This window comes from Schistocerca serialis, chromosome 8 (genome assembly GCF_023864345.2).
Source record: "Schistocerca serialis cubense isolate TAMUIC-IGC-003099 chromosome 8, iqSchSeri2.2, whole genome shotgun sequence".
Classification (NCBI taxonomy): domain Eukaryota; kingdom Metazoa; phylum Arthropoda; class Insecta; order Orthoptera; family Acrididae; genus Schistocerca; species Schistocerca serialis.
Window position 1 is genome coordinate 316,317,895 of NC_064645.1, and position 19,961 is coordinate 316,337,855.

Genomic DNA, 19,961 nt, shown 5'->3' on the forward strand with positions numbered 1-19,961 from the left:
GCGCCCTAAAACCAAACCAAAACAAAACAAAACAAAAAAGCATGCATGGGGTCTCCGGAGTCCGCTCCCAGATTTTGTCCAGGAGTTCCTGTCGCACTATATGTTCCAGGTACGAGTTGTTGCTTCCCACAGTACCCGCACCCTCTTATCCAAGAGAATGGGTACTACAGGGCCCTGTCCTGAGTGTCCCTTTTTCCTAGTAGCCATCAATGGTCTAGCAACAGCTGTGGGGTCCTCATTATGACCCTTGTTGTATGCTCATAACTTTTGCCTCTACTGTTCTTCGTCTAGCCTGGAAGGTGCCATACCAAAGGGGCCAGCATGGGCCTCACCCATGATTTTCGATTTTCCAAGACTCGCGTCAATAACTTCTTTTAACGTTGACCTCGATAACCAGCTACTCAATGTGGTGGAGATCTTTTTTTAGGTCTGGTCTTTGATTCTCAGTTGACATTGGCTCCCATCTTAGCTAGCTTAAGCGAAAGTGCTGACTGCACCTTAATACACTTTCGTTGCCTGAGTAACACCAGCTGGGGTGCAGATCGCACTACCCTTCTGCAGCTTTACAAAGCCCTGATAGAATCCTGCCTTGATTATGAGGGTCTGGCGTACAGTTAGGCATCGCCCCCAGCATTGTAGATACTGGATCCGATACAGCACTGCCGGGGGTTTCACTTGAAAGACGAATCTTTTGAACTAGCCATTTGAACAGCTTACACGTGGAGGTTGGGGTCGATCGATTATGGATCTGGCGCTGACAACAGCTTGTTATTACCATGTATCCGGTTGATACTGACTATATTATACTTAAGTGGGTGTTTTGAGCCGGAGCGTAGTTTATTGTAAAGCAGCTGATAATTAAGTCTGTTGTGTGGCAAACGTGTCCTAACAATTTGTGACGTAAAATAGTAAACACTTTCACACTATGTGCGCTGTTTCTGTGACTCATGTTGCGCATGTTAATCACTCGAAGTTTCTGTTGGCCGAAATGCTGAAGTTCTTTACTGTCTTGGCTACCCAACTTCACATCACGCTTAAGAATCCAAACTACCGTCTCCTGTTTCCAAACATGGTAATCCATCTTCCACAGTAGCACCCCCGATCAAGGATTACGATAACAATATGCATCCTGTCTATGTTCTCTTCCACCTCTCCTCTGGATCCGCTCCTATACACCTCTGTGGTGCATCACCCAACCACAACTTCTTGACCTATGACAAGATCTGAAAGACTCAATTTCCTCCCGAGGTCTCCACTGCCATTTTTTCTCCATCCTTGGCGCATCCCAGGGTTCATAAGTAGTCTACAATTGATGGCTTGATGGTGACTGGTCGTGTAGGCTTTTCTTATGTGGAACATGCTAAACTGCTGTCCTTGTTGGCTGGCTGTAGTGTTACCACTGTGGAGTTGGTAGCCATTTCTTGAGCTATTGATCACATCCGTTCCTGCACTAGTGGGGTGCTTTCTCACCTGCAGCTAGTCCTTGAGCAGTTCGCAAGCTCTCGTGCTGCCCTCGCCATCTGTTGGTCATTGCTATCCAGGATTCCCTGTATATTCTTGAACAGTGTGGACGCTCAGCGACTTTCGTCTGGACACTGGGCAACATAGAGATCCCAGGGAATGAACTCACTGATACCGTGGTCAAACTGGGTCTTATTCCCAAAATTCGACTTCAGATGTGAGACTCTCCAGGACGTACCTGCCGACTTAAAAATGGCGCTGTAATCGTTGAATCTTCCCTAATTGACTTGGGTCGCAGGGCCGTTTCCAAATGTCCATATGCATGATTTGATTTTCTGTGCGAGAGAACTCCAAATAAAATGTAGAGAACAGCAACAATCTCCCTTCGTAGCTTTGTATGACCTGGATAAAGCTACATTATCTGTATGTACTTAGACGATTTTGTTGTCCTCGTCATTTCTGTAATCCTGGCCAGGCCGTTGACGATCGCATGGTTGGGCACTCGGTCATTCACATAATTTATTTAAATCTGTAACGATTTCTGCTGGGCTGCATACTATATGCTCACAATAACTTCGCACTTAACGCTGTGGATCCCGGGAATGAAGGAATCTGTTGGAATTGGTCAGTATTGATTTGGTTCCACTCGGTGCCAGCTTCAGTCAGCAAATATTGTCGTACACAGTAACATTTTACGTAGTTTTCTACAATTTGTGGCAAAAACATTTCAGCGATCGTAATCTACACGTGTCACCTTTGATTTGGTAGTACTACAGTTGCATGTTTCTTCCAAACGCCGCCTTGAGTAGTATATGACAGGGGCAGAGAAGGGTTTCACCCACTCCTCCGCGTGAAGTCTCAAGTTGTATTTCGCACATAGTATTTGCGCCCTTTCTCTTCGCCCTTTGTCAGCTATTCCATACGTAATGAGATCCAGACCGGGTGTTGAGTTTGTATATCTTTTCGGCGGAGGCCTCCTTAATTTTCATAGGCTTAAAAAACTTCTACGATCCCAAAAATGACTTGAACTGCTGTGTGTAGATTACGCTGCAACATCCGTCCTCACACCAGAATAGCTGCAAGAGGCAGTAAACCAATACAAGAATACATACTCGTAAAACGGATTGTAACTGTACATTGATTTTCTTTTAAAACCAAGTCCTTGTACCAAGGGTAATCCTTTAAATTTACATCTTTGTTTACTTCCCATATGCGGGTTGCAGCCTATCTAAACACTGTGCCTCTGAACGAATCTTAGACAGGAAATGTGTACAACCGGCACTCTTTCGAAAAACGACACATTGAGTCTTCAGTTATAAAGATCTGATCGTGCACCTAAAACTCATGCTGTATAAGGTGATTTAAGCGCTATTACGAAGCTGTGAAACTTGGACACTGTACAGCCAAGACTGTAAGGAACTTCAGCGTTTCGGTCAACAGAAACTTCGAGCGATTAACATGACCAACATGAGAGTCACGGAAACACCGCACATAGTGTGGAAGTCTTTACTATTTTACGTCAGCTGAAATTGTTAGGACACGTTTGCCATACAATAGTCTTAATTATCAGCTGCTTTACAATAAACTACGCTCCGTCTCAAAACACCAACTGTAATATAATATAGTCTGTATCAACCGGATACATGGTAATAACTTATAGTTACCTAGACGAACTGTTGTCCCTAGATCAGTGTGATACAGCCTAAAATTAAGAATGGTTGTTGTATTTAGTGTTGCTTGCTACGTATATGTGCTGTTGGTAAGTAAGAGTGAACGCATTCGGCGACGCTCAGCAATGTGCGCCTCGTGCCGCCTGCATCATTTGGATTTGGCTTTGAAAGCCGGCGAGCGACTGCGCAATTCCCGATTGAGCGGCGGAGAATAATTCCCAATTGAGCAAGGGCAGCCTGTTAAGTGATGGCTGTCCTCTATTGTAGCACGACTGAAGGTCGTGCCACGAGAGCCGCTCCAGAGGTGCAAGCAACCGGCTCGGCCTTGGCGGCGCTATTGTCCGCTGCCGTTTACATCTCTGCCCCGCACCCGCGGAAAGACGCTTCACCCACCAAACCATATGCGTCCAAGAAGTTGACGGAAGAAATGTTATCAGTCATATCGACTTGTCGAGTTCTGTGTCGTCTAGTTTCCATTTCTGTACTAACATCGTCTCTAATTCCCAGCCGAATGAGGTAGCCGCGCGGTCTGAGGTGCCTTGTCACGGTCCGTGCGGCTCCCCCCGTCGGAGGTTCGAGTCCTCCCTCGGGCATGGGTGTATGTGTTGTCCACAGCGGAAGTTAAAGTTAGATTAAGTAGTGTGTAGGCTTAGGGACCGATGACCTCAGCAGTTTGGTCCTACAAGACCTTACCACAAATTTCCAAATTTCTAATTCCCAAATTACCCTAGTTATCGTCCGTATTTTTCATTGGCAGTGAATTCAGTGGGTGCTCTTTTCTCACACTAAAGTTGGAAGAACGGTATCAAGCCAGACTTTAACCGCAGCAAGGACTACAACGGCTTATTTTTATAGATTTCATAATGACCTATTTTTATGAGTAAATGAAATACAATTTATGTTGGTTGTTTATTTCGTAACATAACCATTAGAATAAGTACATTGAAATTTGAAACACGGCTGTTGCTGTTAGAGTGATAAGAGGATTGATGGATAATTCATACCCAAGATGTGTTCACTGGTTCAGTTCATTGTCATGGTAAGTGATGGGAAGAATGGAAATAGGAATTATAGTGAATGTTAACTCAGAAAATTTAAGTCCGTTGATGGCTAAAATAGCTGAATAAAAATCGTATAGGCTTTGTAATGAAGTGTCTCATGTTCTAATCCGTGTGATGTATTTTACCATAACACATATTTTTCTGGTTCAATAATTTGTTGTTGGTGAAGCCTTTATTGTATTATATGAAACACATGTACTTCTAAATTCACACAGAAGCTGGAACAGAAGTTTGGCTATACAGCAGTGAGAGACACGTCTGTTGGGTAATGGTGTCTCTGGACTCGAGAACTTAAATTTTCTAGTACTGACAAAATAGATAGTATTTCTTCATATAGTTTCATTATTACACGGTGAGAGGCTGACAGTCCGTCGCGATGAGTGAGAGGTTTACAAGGACCATTCGATCCACAATAGCGAGTGACGGTGCACAGGCAAGGTGAGATGCTGCACCATATCGCATTCAATCGAGTCACATTATTCAGTCACGCGCCGTGCCTCATCTTCAACACGCTATTCGCGACCACTTCATGCCTCTTGTGGAGGAAAGAGCTTAGAGGCGTGAGGCGTAGGGGCCGCGTACTGTGTGGCGTTCTGAGCTCGCCGCGCGACGGAGGATATTATTTTACCAAGATACTCGAGAATCCGGTAGTCCTGTGGGAACTGGGCTTTGGCGTGTAACAACACCTGTCGATGATGAATTTGTCAAAGCCTCGCGGCAAAATCCTTTTTTAAACGCGAGCGTTTGAAATGTGGGTTTCCTGAGTGGGTCGATACGGTCCGGCGCCGGCTTCGGGAGGCTGGTTAGCAAACGTTTAACAGGCAGGCAGAGGCTCCGTGGTGATCATCGACTGTGCAGATGAGCGTTTGTCGAGGACTGTGTCAGTCGTGACTAGCGGATCATGATATATTCAGACGAATGGACATTGTCATCAGCGATTGGTGGTCCAGTAGGAGTATATAGGCCGAAAGGCTCCCGTTCCGACCGTAAATACATCGAAGAGTCATCTTGCAGTGGTTCGGTGTGTGTGTGTGTGTGTGTGTGTGTGTGTGTGTGTGTGTGTGTGTGTGTGTGTGTGTGAGGTGCGAGAGGAGGAGCAGGGGGGGGGGGATAGATTGGGTTGGATGTGTGTGTGTGTGTGTGTGTGTGTGTGTGTGTGTGTGTGTGTGTGTGGTGCGAGAGGAGGAGCAGGGGGGGTTAGATTGGGCTTTCCATGGACTTGTAATGCTCCACAGGATAATGATCGACCTATTGTTGCCCAGTGTACCCATAGTATGCGTGAGGAATATTACGGTCCCATTAAAGCGAGAACTATATCATGAGGGAATAATGTCTCCAGTAAAACCAGTCTCCTGTATACATGTCAGCTTTGGTGCAGGAGAGGTTCGCATAACAGATCGAGATTTTTCTTCTCGATTGCCCTCCTCGTGCACCCTACTGAAAATGTATGGGCAGAGACGAAACGGATCACGAGAGAGAATTGGCCTGACCCCGTGCCAATAACCCGCAATGGCTTTGGAACGTCACCTAGCTACGTGGAAGGAGGTGGTAGAAAATAGTTTATTACCCACCTTATAAATTCCGTTCCTTGCAGATTTAAGTCATTGAAGTTGGAGGAATTTGTACGGGTTACGAAATGATAAACCACGTGCCGTAACCTTTTGAGGGCGAAAAACATTAATAAGAATCGTGGAGTATTCGTGCTGTTAATTTCGCCATTTCTTCGGATTAAACAGATTAAGGAATAACGCACAGAAATTGCACCCAGACAGTTATGAACCAAAACTTTCGCCTCGCCTACTAGATCGTTGATTATGCTGCTGAGCTACGAATGCATTATGCTACAGCTGCCGACATTTAAATACATCGCTGTGGACACCGCATCACGAGACGAAGTCCTTTTACTATGTCTGCAGTATTGCGAATGACGCGGGGCTCTTTTCCTTGCGTCCTTTAACAGTCCTTAAGCTCAAAGTGCCAAGAATGTGTTATTCCTTCTATGTAGTGAAACTTGTGTCAAGATTATGGGATGGGTATACGAGTAAGAAATATAAAAAAAGATATAAAAAAGGTTACGAATTTTGCAACCAACGCTGACAGCCAAGCTGAACCGTTACAGCGTGTCTGAAGTTGATAAAAACGGCACTTGCAGTTCCGGTTCATCAGATTGGCTGATTTGATTTCAACATCGCTACGGAGTTGGCATTGTTGGCCGGGAGGCCCCATTCGGAGAAGTTCGGCCGCCGTATTGCAAGTCATTTTTAGGTGACGCCACGTCGGCGACTTGCGAGTCAATGATGATGAAAATGATGACGGACACACAACACCCAGTCCCCTGCCGGGAATCGAACCCGGGCCCCCTGCGTGGTAGGCGGTAACGCGACCGCTACGCCACGGAGGCGGACTACGGGGCTAGAGAAATTGCTGTTCAGAGCGATAAAAACTTAGTGGTTGCAAAGACACAGCTTGTACTGTGAATTCTTCGGTTACATCGAACAATGCATTCTTTTGAGAGCATATTTTCAACACTGACAGTTTTTGGAGGACATCTCCTCTTTGAGTGAAGCGCTTGCTGTAGTTGCCGCTCTCGTCGCCATTCTCAGTGTTTGTGCGTGTGTGATCTAATCCGATAGAATGGCCTGGGGAGGGGCCCCGAAATAGCGGGCGGCAGAGGCGTGTTGTGCCGCCCTTTAACGCCGCCCAGTGACACCTCGCGACAGGCCGGCGCGCCGCTGCCAAGTATGCCGGCAGCCTGCCAGGTGCTTTTCTGCGAACAGGGCCGCTCGCCTGCACCAGCGCCTCCAGGAATTCGGCCACCGCACGCCTGGCATCTTCACGAACTGCGGCCGCCGCTTCTCGGAAAACCCCGCAGCACCCACCATCTCAACCCTAGTGCCCCTCGAACCTTGAAACAAATCAGTTGTCAATACGGTGAATTACTACAGTGATTAATTCCCAACTCAGATCTGAGTTTTGACGTAGGGGTTACGAACTGATATTTCAATTTCCAAATTCCAAATAAAAGCCAATACCGTCGGGAATTTTGCCCCGCCAGCGCACATATTAGACCATCTGGTAGTGCCCCCTCCCCCTATTGCACGTAGACAATGGTCGCGTCACGAGGTGTCCACTGTCACGTCGCGAGGTCCACAGTAAGAGAAAGTGCCATATGCTCTTGTCCTACGTGGATAACCAAAACGTAGCGACATATTTTTTCAATCTGTCACAGTAATGCGGTACCCTGAGTGACAAATGAAAGGAAAAGGTGTTCTGAAAAATTTAAGTACATTAGTACAAAAACCGTCCCATTTTTGGAATTTTGGCAAAATTAGCTATCAAAATGTGCAATATTATGGACAGTGCCGAAAACTATAAGACACATCGCGAACAAAATAAAACCATAGTTTGTAATATTACTGTGTGTCTATTGAGCATTAAATGAAACAAAATACTTATAATGTATATCAACATTGCACTCTAGAAAACCAGCATTGGACTTATCACAATTTTTTTGTGGTTTTTATCCGCACAGTATTCACATCTGTCGTGTTTTACGTGAATGTGGTTTCCTGGATCCAGTCGTAGATCTGTGCTCCCTCGTACTCACGTCAGTCTGCTTCCTTCTGGTTCTCTGCGTTTCGGTCTCGATCCTGGTTTCTTCGAAAAGTACATCACTTTACTCTGTTGGACATCGAAAAGTGAGAGCTTTGGGTTAGCAATTTGGTACGCACGCCATGTATTTACCATGCAGACATCATCTGGGTGAATAATGGCCAGCATCACCACTCCCTTTATCTTATCCTCGTCCTGAGAAACGATATCTCCTTGTCCAGTAGAACAACGTTACACATTTGGGCCTTATATTCTTCGACGAATAGTGTAATTTGTACCTGCACACGCTATTTTGTCGTCCCTTCATTTCACTACGAGAACTTCAATCTATTTGTCAAACATGTAGTCACAGAATCCTCAAGTCCTGCTGGTTTTGTTATTTCATCTGCATTGGGTGAAATAATAACGAATATTAAGTCATCAGCCTCATGTTCATTCACTACATAGCTCTCCAGCTCTGCTAAAACTTCTTAAATGTAAGACCATGTGGGATGTTTTATTTCTTGGAATTATAAAATGTGAAAAGAATTAGTTCACTTTACCAGCTAAGCCTAGAGGAAATATCATACAATTTAAAGAAAGTAGATCTCAAAAACGTTAGTACGTTTTGTGTACAGTGTATATGATTGAATACAGTAATACCGCACCTCAGCACAGTAATGATAATATAACATTTGAGGAATTATATAACCTGGCATTCTCACGAGGTGTTGTCTTCGATTCATGTTAAAAATATTTAATTTTGTTTTAATATCTTCATTTCTAATTACAGGAACTACATCTGATATTTGAGTTTTGTTTTGCTCGTGGTAACCCACTCTTGTTTCCTCAGGACAAGACAGAAGCGGCCATCACTTCATAGAATTTCATGGTGGTCTTTTTTTGTTCTTTATGGCCCTATGTTCTGTTAATGATACCAGAGATAGCATAGAATTTGTGTATTTTGTTTTCAATGTAAGCCTGACAGAAGTTTATAATTGTATGTGTTCCTTGTTAACCATCTACGTGGCCGCACGCCCATTCACGAATTTGCAGCGGTTTTTATTTAGTTCTATGATCAGATGCCTTAGTGCCGACGCACTCTGTCAATTATGCTAAGGGCCAAAGCAGATTGTGCTATCTGTCTGTGAATCGTGTTAACTGTGATGTAAGTTCATTCGTGTTTTAACTTGCTCTGTATGCTAAGGACGATACCTTTTGTTTTTGTTTATACCTGAATATCCGCTTGGTCTAGGGCGGCTTGTCACTGTCCGTGCGGCTCACCACGTCGGAGTTTGAGTCCTCCCGCGTGCGTGTGTGTGTGCGTGTGTGCGTGTGTGCGTGTTTTGTCCATAGCGTAAGTTAGTTTAAGTTAGATTACGTAGTGTGTAGGCTTAGGGACCGATGACCTCAGCAGTTTGGTCCCATAAGACCTTACCACAAATTCAATTATTCCAGAAAAACTAGCCCGGCATTTGTCAAAATTAATTTCGTTGAAGAAAACACACACAAAACTCACATGCAGGTTGACATCTGTAAAACACCGATGCCTGTAACACAGTGTGCTGACCCACCCGAATCTGCTACACAGTGTCTCGTACCCATACAGTGAACATTAGGTCATACGGGCAGGAAGAAATCCAGATTGATTTAATTTCCTCAAACTATATTTATAGTGCTACCTTTTGGACTCCTTCAATAATTACGGATCTCTGCAGTGGCGTTGATTATCAGCAGTAGTTTGGTCAATACCACTGTTGATTTGGTGCAGTTCTCATGTATGTTTATAGCCAGATGTCGTCTTTCCTCGTGTATACAACAACATAACCGGTCTGCTTATACAGGATGTCCATAAATTAACATATCAACTTACCTTTAAAAACGTTAAAACTAGATATTAACAAATGGTTTTAAACATGTTATAACTCATAAGGTTTCTTTTACCTTTAAAGTTACACAATTTTTGACGCAAGATGTCCGTCAATTTCTATATATTTTTCCGGTTAGGTGGATTTGACGAAATGGTCCAATTGGGTGGCCGCCACGATCCGTCAACCCCACGCCACTAGACCTCTTCCTTTGGGGGTTTTGTGAAGGAGCTGGTATACCGAACCAAGGTTAGAGACTACGGACATGAAGGCGCGCATTCACAGTGCTTTTGAACACCACGGGGCTCTGCAACCACGCGTGGAGAGAAATGGAATTCCAACTAGACATTATCCGTTCAAATAAGGATGCACACTATGATGCGTATCATTGATTGAGGAAAGAAAACTTTTGAGTTAGCAAAGGACTTGGAAGAGCAATTGAACGGAATGGACAGTGTCTTGAAAGGAGGATATAAGGTGAACATCAACAAAAGCAAAACGAGGATAATGGAATGTAGTCGAATTAAGTCGGGTGATGCTGAGGAATTAGATTAGGAAATGAGACACTGAAAGTAGTAAAGGAGTTTTGCTATGTGGGGAGCAAAATAACTGATGATGGTCGAAGTAGAGAGGATATAAAATGTAGACTGGCAATGGCAAGGAAAGCGTTTCTGAAGAAGAGAAATTTAACATCGAGTATAGATTTAAGTGTCAGGAAGTCGTTTCTGAAAGTATTTGTATGGAGTGTAGCCATGTATGGAAGCGAAACATGGACGATAAATAGTTTGGACAAGAAGAGAATAGAAGCTTTCGAAATGTGGTGCTACAGAAGAATGCTGAAGATTAGATGGATAGATCACATAACTAATGAGGAGGTATTTAATAGACTTGAAGAGGAGTTTGTGGCACAACTTCACAAGAAGAAGGGACCGGTTGGTAGGACATGTTCTGAGGCATCAAGGGATCACAAATTTAGCATTGGACGGCAGCGTGGAGGGTAAAAATCGTAGAGGGAGACCAAGAGATGAATACACTAAGCAGATTCAGAAGGATGTAGGTTGCAGTAAGTACTGGGAGATGAAGAAGCTTGCACAGGATAGAGTAGCATGGAGAGCTGCAGCAAACTAGTCTCAAGACTGAAGACCACAACAACGTCATCATATCACAAGCTGAAAACTTTTTGTTAATATTTAGTACAGTTTTAAAGATTTAAAGTATTAAGTTGTACAGAAAATTTATAGTCACCCTATACATTCACACCCAGGCCTGATCCTGCGATTCTGTACTTCTATTATACCGTAAACTACAATTTTCAGCAACCGCTCTCCTTCCTGTTAATTTTTTTATTAGGATTTTTTCCCTCGCTGACTCGTTGCAGGACGTCTTTCATTTCTTAAGCGATCAACCAATCGGATCAGCAGACTCTTGTAACACCACATTTTCAATGCTATCAGTCTTTTAATTTCCATCCTACTGACTGCCCGCGTTCCGCACCCATACAAATACAAATATTCATTTCCTGGTCTCGAAGTTTTTTTTCTTTAATGTTACCAATTTCTGATTTTTATGGAAGCTCTGTTGTGTTTAATCGTTGATACTGAGTATTTTTGACGTTGCCTCTTAATCTAATCTATTCCGTTTCTTGGAAAGCAACACCCAACCCTTTGCGTCTTATCAAAGTAAAAGATTACTTTCCTGTTTTTATTGATGTGCGTGTTACTGTCACCAACTTGCGCCCGATTTAATCCTTGTTTCATTTTGTCGGCCACTGTTCCTTTGCAGAATTTAAAAAGTAAAGGCTTTAGGAGCACCTGGTGACCGGATTTATTCAAAATGCATCGACGTGCTGTGGAAAAGGCGACAGTGGATGAAAGAAATACCGTACAGCCCGTGGCGCGGCATAATGAGAGGGGGAGGAGTTTTTGGAAGAGCTCCGTGAATTGGGGGGTGGCGGGGGGGGGGGGGTGTTGGGGTTGGTACAGCCCACATCAACAGGTTGGCGGCTGCTGGCTCCCGGGACGGGCCAGCAGAGCAGCAGCAGCTATTGATCTAGCCGAGCAGCGGCGGCGCTCGCCCAGATCTGCTACCTGCTAGACGGCCCCACCTGCGCAATTAAAGGCAGCCGAGGCCTGAAAGCGGACTTTGCCGTTACGGAGCATGCCGTGTAAAAGTGTGGTGCACTGAGGTTGCATTTAAGACGACACTCTTTTTATCGTCTTTCTTTTTATTGTAAAGGCGTTCTTGACCACACGCTTCTGCTAAAAACCCCATAGTCGTATATTTCTTTCATTCCAGTGCGTCGGTTGTCCATTTCGTGTTGATAGTCGTCCTAGCTACGTCATGCCTCCTGGACCTTCCTCGACTATTAACAATTTTTCTAGAGAATTAATGTACGCATAAACAACCACAGCTCGCCTATTATATTACTGTATTTGCTTAATTTCGCTCGTTGCAAGCGAGCAACCTCAAATATTCAATGCCCTGATGGCAACTAGTTAGAGGTTTAACGAACCGCTCGGGAGGATCCTTGGCACTAAGTGGTGCGTTAGTAGTTGCCTTAACCTCACATATTTCTACTATATGACTAACCCAACTCAACCATTCCTTCTTTAACACTGTGACTACGTGATCGTGTTCTACACTGTCATTTTTCTAGTCCTTTTTTCTCTGTTATCTTCATAGATTTCACGTCGACAGTTTTCCTTTCGAATATAAAGTAGTAGTTAACATCCTTTTCACTAAATGTTAAAGCTTCACCCCCATAAAATTATACTGCCTTGTTAGATTGATATACGGGTATTTTGAACGTGCTGCAGAGCGTCCTCTCTCAGGATTTAATATACCTGTAATGTGTCGGATAGTAGCTTGCCGGATGTACATGTATTTTACGTCTGTTTTATTGCCGAGACTCACAGGAGAGGATGCATCAATTAGTTATTTTTTCCCTTAATTGTCACCAGGTATTCTGTTTTGCCTCATTACCAAGCACTCATTTTTCTCAGCAATTCTCCAATTGTATGTAATTATTGTGATTACTTCTGTTGTGTAATTGATAATTATTGCTACATCATCCGCGTGGCAAGTTCAAAAATGGTTCAAATGGCTCTGACCACTATGGGACTTAACATCTGAGGTCATCAGTCCCCTAGAACTTAGAACAAATTAAACCTAACTAACTAACGACATCACACACATCCATGCCCGAGGCAGGATTTGAACCTGCGACCGTAGCGGTCGTCCGGTTCCAGACTAGCGCCTAGAACCGCACGGCCACTCCGGCCGGCTCCCGAAGCAGGATTCGAACCTGCGACCGTAGCGGTCGCGCGGTTCCGGACTGAAGCGCCTAGAACCGCTTGGCCACCGCGGCCAGCGCGTGGCAAGTCTTGTAATGCTTACATCCTTTGCAGTAGAATGCGTTTGGGGTCAGTATTAGCTTATTCTTCATTCGCCATTATAGGTGGGACGGTGTACTCTTGTCTCAGTTTAATTTACATCTTTTAATTTTCTGGTTCCCCTACTGTTATCTTTATTTATAAGAAAGTTTCTTCTATACACATTTGAAATTTTAAGGTGATTAATATTGAGGATACACCAAATTCTCTAACAACCTCTAGTATTGTTGGTTGTTGTGTACTGTCATAGGCTTACGAATTCCATGTGGTTACCTGTAATATATTCTCGCGTCACCGCCGTTATTTGGCTGAGTGACTAGATGATACGTTGTATTGGATTCAACATAGGCAAGTCTACGTCCCTTTTCGGTGCGATGTCAGGCTACAAAGTGTGAAATTGTCACCGCAAATTCAAACGACAGTAATTAGACGGAGGTGACAAAACTCTGGGAAAGCGAGATGAACATATGAAGATGCGTTACTATCGCGTACACAAGGTATAAAAGCATAGAAGGGTAGTGCATTGGCGGAGTTGTCATATTCACTCACGTGATTCACGTGAAAAAAATTCCGTAATTTTGGCCGCACGACGGAATTAAGACTTTAAATGCGGAATAATTGGAGCTAGACGCATGGGACATTCCATTTCGGAAATCGTTAGGCAAAGTCAGGAATGTGCCGAAATACCATATTTCAGGCATTACCTCCCGGCACGGATAACACTGTGGCCGGCAGCCTTCACTTGACGACCGAGAGCAGCTTTGTTTGTGTAGAGTTGTCAGTGCTAACAGACAAGAAACGTTGCGTGATATCAATCAGTGTGGGACATACGACTATCATATCAGTTAGGGCAGTGTGGCGAAATTTGGAGTTAATGGGCTATGGCAGCATACGTCCGCTTGTTGTGGCTCCATTGTGGTGTGGGCAATGTTAACATGGAACGGAACTGAACAGCTCATTGACTGGAAATGGTTATTTCTGTTACGTGGAAAGCATTTGCAGCCATTCATGTAGTTTACGTTCCCAAACAACGATGGATTTTTTGTGGATGACAATGTGCCATTTCACTGGGCCACGATCACGATGGGTTTGAAGAACGTTGTGGACAATTTAGGCGAATGATTTGGCCACCTCGGTTGCCCGACATGAATCCCATCGGCATTGCAAATCGAACATGTCACCAGATTACCAACACGAACCACCCCGTGAATGCACTGTAGATCCGTCGCACACATTTTTCCCAGTGATCTTTACTTTGGAGAAAGTTGTTCTCCTCTGATGTGTGACACTGTGCTTTTAAGAGGAGCACATCTTACTTCCTCCGTTTATTTTCGGTTTGTGTGGAGTCATTGTGGCTTGTGTGTTTTTCTTCAGGATGATTTCTGTATAGCTGCATAGACCACGGTACATTCATTTCCTCATTCTTGTCCGACCACTTCTCGCCCTCATTCTAAAACGATTTAGATTCCCGTAGGATGTTCAACCGCAGATTCTTCCTTCATCTCTTCCTCTGAACAACGAGACGCAGTATTGACATACTGTTATGTTATGTAGAGGAAGCTACATAATTAGCTTATATCAGGGGAAAAAGTTTGAAGAAGGTACAGTGTTATTCTTAATTATTTAAACAGCCATTAACATAAGCGTGTATTCCATCGCTTCTTTTGTATTAACTCGCTTACGATGAAACGCGACAGAGGATTATCAGTATCGTTTACATAACACTGCTGTGGAAGTCTTACCTAGATTGTGTGCCTTAAACCTTGAGGGTAGCTCAGTGGGCATCAGCGGATCACCGATAGAAACACCACATTTATGCTGCTGCGTGATCATTGTTTTGCGGGCTGCGTATTTTTGGATATTTGAATGTTACAGACAAGGAATTGCTATTGGTAAACCACAAAGAGTGAGAACCAGTACAGATAGGAACAAAAACTATGGTTCATTTCGGGATAGGCAACCGAGTATTCGGCCATTGAATGGAGAGTTGCAGCAATTAATAACGCCACTCGTCTTTTTCAGGGATCGTCCTTACTGACACAAAATCATTAGTCTTTGATTCATAGCAGCAGATGCGGTAACAACAGTTAAGTATGCGCAAAGCTTTTGAGCAAACACCATGTTACCCTGTTCGAGAGACTTTCATGGGGAAACGGAACAAATATGTTTAACGTCCAGTGAATGATGTGATATCCATTTGCAAGTTTTCATTACAAATACTGTGTTCAGAAATTTCACGACACTTAAATTCAACATAGGATTTAGTTGGTAGTTGTAATCCTTTTGTCTGATTGAATCTATTTTCTACGACAGCAGTAACAAAAAGAGTAGTTACTACCGCCCATTTGGAGATAGTCGGGACACAGCCTTGGATGATGGGGAAGGACAGTTGTTTTGAGGACGAGAATGACAGCGCCCCCCGCCCCCCCCCCCAATCGCGTCTGTCTTAACATTTTCCTCTATTGTTTGTAGAAAATCGACGTCACCGAATAACGATCTGAAGCCTTCTTCTCCCATACGTGCAATTGGAAACTATTCCGAGGTCCCGTCATTTGTCAGTGGGGAATTCTGGATAATCTGTAAGAAGGCAGATTAGCAAATGATGCTGATGATTCATTTTTCAGCCAGGAGCAAAGTTTTACTCCATTATTGCTTACTGGACACCCACAGCGTCAGAGAATAGTAGACAACTTGGGAACGTAAACGGTCGAGAAGGCTCTCCTTCTGTGGTAAAAGGCGGGGCCACCGACTTTGTTCCAAGTGAGGCCCAACCTCTATCTCAATTAACCGTATCCGTGGCGTATTACGTTAGTGAAACTAATTAAAGCCGAGTAATGTCATCCGACGACACAAACTTTGTTCGCCGCATGGAGGGGAAATTGGAAAACTTAAAAAACAAAGTTGGGGAGATTTAAAACAGGAAAGTTGCGGGGCAGAGAGTCTTTTGAGGGGTGCGCCTGGAAGTTGTGGCACTCTGTTCTGCGCGCATTACGCCGTCGCTCGATAACCCGGCCAGGGCTAGAACACTCATCCGTCGCTTCTCTTTTCTTTGTGCGAACACCCGCCGCTGTGATAATACAAGGTACACGGGAAGCTGGCGGAGCCTCGCTAGGGGCTGTGTGCGTGCATGAGTGACAGAGCTATTATTTTAAGCGTCCTCCATTTGCTAGTGCCTGCAAATAGATAACAAGTAAATCCGATAAACAAATCCCTACCATTAGCACTATTTCTTTTCCCTACTTCAACTCCGTCACCATCTTCGTCGTCGTCTTTTGTATTATCTCCGACTTTTTGCACCTCGTTTCCGGTTAACTGTAGAATTTCATTGATAACTTTTTCGATGTTTTATATGTTTGTACATGTATAGTTGAAATTTGCCCGCTTTCATTAAAGAGTCAATTTCATTCGATGTATGATATTTAATAGCCACGTCCGTGAAGGTAAAAGTTGCATAGCCCATAGGCAATCCAAACTCGGTGACTTTAGCAAATGGGGAAGCAGTGAAAGGTGGATTCCTGCTGCCTTAAAAGTGTAAAGTTTCGTCTGGGGATAGCAACCATTGAAAACTGAACAGTGCATAAGGATCCAGATGCCGGCGTCTTCCACGATTTTAAAAAGAGGTTAGTAGCGTCTCAATAAAAAAAAGTAATATAACTAGACCAGAGTTTCCCAAAATGTGTTCCGCGGGAAGTAAAAAACTATTAATAATCCGCGCGTAGTGGTCGCGCAAGGTGCCATTCACGGTTTGCGCGGCCCCACCTGCCGGAGGTTCGCGTCCTCCCCCGGGCATGGGTGCTTATGTTTTTCTTAGCATACGTTAGATTAAGTTAATTTAAGTAGTGTGTAAGTCCAGGGACCGATGACCACTGCAGTTTGGTCCCTTAGGAATTCACAGGTACACTATTAATAACAGGGGTTTTTCAGAAGTTTAGGCGATGCTATTTTTATAAAAAATCATTGTGCTCTGTGTTATTAGTTATTATGTAAAACTCAGGTAATTACTGAGTGAGCAGGTGTTCCTCATTTTTTAAAAAAATTCTATTAACCTTCAAATTAAGCCGGCCGCGGTGGCCGTGCGGTTCTGGCGCTGCAGTCCGGAACCGCGGGACTGCTACGGTCGCAGGTTCGAATCCTGCCTCGGGCGTGGGTGTGTTGATGTCCTTAGGTTAGTTAGGTTTAAATAGTTCTAAGTTCTAGGGGACTTATGACCTAAGATGTTGAGTCCCATAGTGCTCAGAACCATTTGAACCTTCAAATTAACGAGTGTTCCATCAAAATACCAGCATTCTCAAACTGTTTGGCCAGAGGAAAAATTCGGGAATCATTGAACTAGGCTAATACAATAACAAGCCAGAACATTACGACCACCGACCTATTGCCGACATACACCTTACGAGGAGTGACTGCTAGTCAGATACAGACAAGGTGCATATAGCATCAGTGAACGTGCTGCCCGTGTGTAGAATGGGGTAGACAACCGCGATGTATCTTGAGTTTGACCGAGGGCAGATTGTGATGGCTCGGCCCGAGCATTTCGGAAACTGCACGGCTTGTCAGGTGCGTTCGAGGAGTGCTGGTGGCGAAAGTAAGGTGAAACCGTTTCCAGACGTCGTGGGGTTGGGCAGCCACCCTTCATTACAGATGCCGGACGTTGCAGACTGGCCAGACTAGTAAAACATTAAAGGCAACGAGCTGTATCGGAGCTAATATCATACTTTAATGCTGGACAGAGAACAAGTGTGTCTGAACACACAGTGCAGCAAACACTCCTACCGATGGGCCTCGGCATCCGACGACCCATTCGTGTGCCAATGTTAACACTCGGATTTCGGCAACTACGTCAGAGGTGGGCACGTGACCTCGGCACAGGAGTTTATCGCAGTGGCAGAGCGTTGCTTGGTCTGATGAATCCCGATATCTTGTTCATCATGCAGATGGAAGGGCGCGAATCTGTAGTCTTCCAGGAGAATATGTTGCAGACCACGCACACCCCTTCATAAAGATCATGGTTCCCGACGGTAGTGGGTATTCCAGCAAATCAAAAGGCGAGGAGTGTGTAGAGGTTCGAGGAACAGTGTGGCGAGATCCAGTTGATGTGCTGCCCCCCCCCCCCCCCCCCCTCGCCCTCCCTTCGCCCCGCAGATCTGAATCCGATCCAACGCATCTGGTATGTGACTGAAGTGGCGTCAAATAGGATCTGGAAAGGCAAGTGCACTGTGGCCAGCACGATAGTCATCTATTAATATTTACTCCGTGTAGTCCCAAAAACCTCTGAAATAGCGTTTACAATTGCATTCAGGTCTTGGTTACACGTCGTCATCTGATCATGTTAAGTCATCCAAAGGATTGTGCGACATTTTTGTTACTTTGGTTATAGACCCTACAGGCGTCATATCTCAAGTTTCTACTAAGCTCGAGTATATAAATCTCGTTGTTCTGATTTCTTCGCAAACAATGATGTGAGAATTCCACTTCTTTCTATGTAAACTAATGACAATAACAGGTTTTAATAATGTGATTTCTGGGTTTAAAAATCCACGGTTATCTTCAGATTAATTGTTGCACCAAACTCGGAAACACATCATACTATTAAGAAGTTTCACGTGCTGCAGCAATGGAACTGTGACGTCCTGTAAGTAACAACTGCTTAAGTAGAACAGTTTTTCGTCTCCCGATAAAATGAAAAAAATGAATGGTTATATCATGAAGGTATTCTTCAAAAGAATAAATGTGTTTTATATCACAAAGAATGTGCCGGTTTCAATAGCAACAGTGGAAGTGTAATCGAAAGAAACGAGACATTATTGGCCATTACTTCGCTTGGAACTTAAATTAGTTTTTGTCTTTTTTGCGTGTCTTCATTGGCAGACTTCATTTCTTTCCCAATAAATACCCTAACTTTTAAAACTTTTCAACTGAGCAGGTACTTGGGTGGTAGATAAAACCTAGATAGGTTTAACCTTTAGGTACTGAAGCCAGACGTCGTCTTGCATTTCGTAATCTGTGTTATGTATGGTAAATAAGAATTAATATAGAGTGAAACACCTTGTACCAACATCGGTAGAACATTACGTAGGAAATCAGCATACATTGCACCATTTAGATTGCCATCTATAAAATGGGGGCCAATTATCCTTCCTCCCATATTGCCGCACCATACATTAACCCGCTAAGGTCGCTGATGTTCCACTTGTCGCAGCCATCGTGGATTTTCCGTTGCCCAATAGTGCTTATTATGCCGGTTTACGTTACCGCTGTTGATGAATAACGCTTCGTCGCTAAATACACTCCTGGAAATTGAAATAAGAACACCGTGAATTCATTGTCCCAGGAAGGGGAAACTTTATTGACACATTCCTGGGGTCAGATACATCACATGATCACACCGACAGAACCATAGGCACATAGACACAGGCAACAGAGCATGCACAATGTCGGCACTAGTACAGTGTATATCCACCTTTCGCAGCAATGCAGGCGGCTATTCTCCCATGGAGACGATCGTAGAGATGCTGGATGTAGTCCTGTGGAACGGCTTGACATGCCATTTCCACCTGGCGCCTCAGTTGGACCAGCGTTCGTGCTGGACGTGCAGACCGCGTGAGGCGACGCTTCATCCAGTCCCAAACATGCTCAATGGGGGACAGATCCGGAGATCTTGCTGGCCAGGGTAGTTGACTTACACCTTCTAGAGCACGTTGGGTGGCACGGGATACATGCGGACGTGCATTGTCCTGTTGGAACAGCAAGTTCCCTTGCCGGTCTAGGAATGGTAGGACGATGGGTTCGATGACGGTTTGGATGTACCGTGCACTACTCAGTGTCCCCTCGACGATCACCAGTGGTGTACGGCCAGTGTAGGAGATCGCTCCCCACACCATGATGCCGGGTGTTGGCCCTGTGTGCCTCGGTCGTATG

General features: G+C 44.3%; 1 protein-coding gene across 1 annotated transcript in view; it reads left to right on the forward strand.

Annotated features, from left to right (window-relative positions):
- Positions 1–19,961, forward strand: part of LOC126416995 (lysine-specific demethylase 3B-like) — a 145,687-nt gene that overhangs the window by 4,052 nt on the left and 121,674 nt on the right. The gene's annotated exons all lie outside the window — the stretch shown is intronic.